Below are 1,650 nucleotides of genomic sequence, written 5' to 3'. Positions count from 1 at the left end.
TACCACTCCCAGCAATTATTGAAAAACTAAAATGAAAATATTGATTTGATAGGTGGTTGTTGTCGGGGAATACACATTTTTCTCTTGTGACCAATAGTTGCCAGGAGGTCACCTACTGCTCTCTAGGCCTGTGTGAATAGGGCTTAACCAAACTCACATCTGCAGTTCTCTTCCCTAGCTCTGTGGAAGAACAGCAGCTTTACTGTTCTCCTTCAGACAGAAAAGGCTTTGATGAAACCTTTATGCTAATGCTGCCAAGCAACAAGGAATACTTAACCACTGAACAGCAGAAGCTTTAGCAGATAGAGAACTAGATATTTCCTTCCAGAGATGATGGAAAGCAAAACCAGACTGAACATAAAAATTTATGTTTAATGTTAATGCATTCATCAGCTGGCTAGAGTTCAGGTTGTTGGAAATCTTGCTTACTGGCATCGTGTATTGCAAGCAGGACTGAGTCATTTACTTTATTTTTTTCAACTGCAGTTACTAAAGTGTGTAGATGCATCACAAAAAAATGAAGATTATTGCATTAAGCAGCAGCATCGCAGCCTAATGCTAACTAAAATTAACGTTGTTATGAGAATAAATATCCAGGTATATCTATTAAATAGTCTAGTAAATGTGCATACATTCTAGGCATTGTCTGTGGAAATATTTTTACACAGCATATTTACATTGTTTTATCATAAAATTTATCAAAGGCATTCCAGAGTCAAAGCTGAGCACATATTGTGTCATTGTTGCTTATCTCTTTTAAGTACTGAACATTAAGATAAGACATTAGATGTATAATGCTCTAAGCATTACGTACGTAGTTTCTCTGCAGCTGTCTGAAGCTGGGACTAGCAAGGCCATTGTGTTTCCTTTTCCCAAGAGCACTGTTGTACCCACTTCTGCTTTGAGGACTCAGCAGTTTATGACAAACTGAGACTACCACACATAAACAAACCTCTTCATCATGTTTTCTGCTCTGTTTTGACCTCAAGTAACAGAAGATTACAGGAGACATCATTAAAATTGAAGACCTAACTTACAATCACCCATGCTCATCTTCAGCTTTACCATGCTTGTCATGCTCTTTTCATGCCTATATTGTTTATTAGACTAATATATAAAGTATGTGTAAGTATAATTATATGTACGCAGTATTTTTTGTGCTGCTGGCACTGAATTCAAATTTAACACATAAGAAGTATTTTTCACTCATCAATATTTGGTTCATGACTATTTGTAGCTGGGTCTGAAATTTTAAAAATGCTGCATTTTGTTTTTATCTCGACTTGACGTGTTGCATCGCATGTCTCTCTTTAGTTTGAGGTGTGCTGCAAGTACAAATGAGTGGTTTGCTGTAAATACCTATAAAGCTAGCATTTTCTCAAAAGTCAAAGGTGTAAAAAAAGAATCAAAGCCTGATAACATTTTGATGATGGAAGTGAAAAAAAAATAGAAGTTATTGTCGTACTAGAAAACCCAACAGTAAAGACTAAGAAGAATCTCTTTATAGCCAAAGGTTTGTTGTATTTAGAGGAAAGCTGGTCATATCCTTTAAAGGTTTTGCATGCAAAGTATTTGCCCCTGAAGCTAGCTACTATATATATATATATATATATATATATATCTCTATCTATCTATCTATCTATCTATCTA

This window comes from Simochromis diagramma, unplaced genomic scaffold (genome assembly GCF_900408965.1).
Source record: "Simochromis diagramma unplaced genomic scaffold, fSimDia1.1 OVJJ01000596.1, whole genome shotgun sequence".
Classification (NCBI taxonomy): Eukaryota; Metazoa; Chordata; class Actinopteri; order Cichliformes; family Cichlidae; genus Simochromis; species Simochromis diagramma.
Note: the sequence above shows the minus strand (reverse complement) of the source record.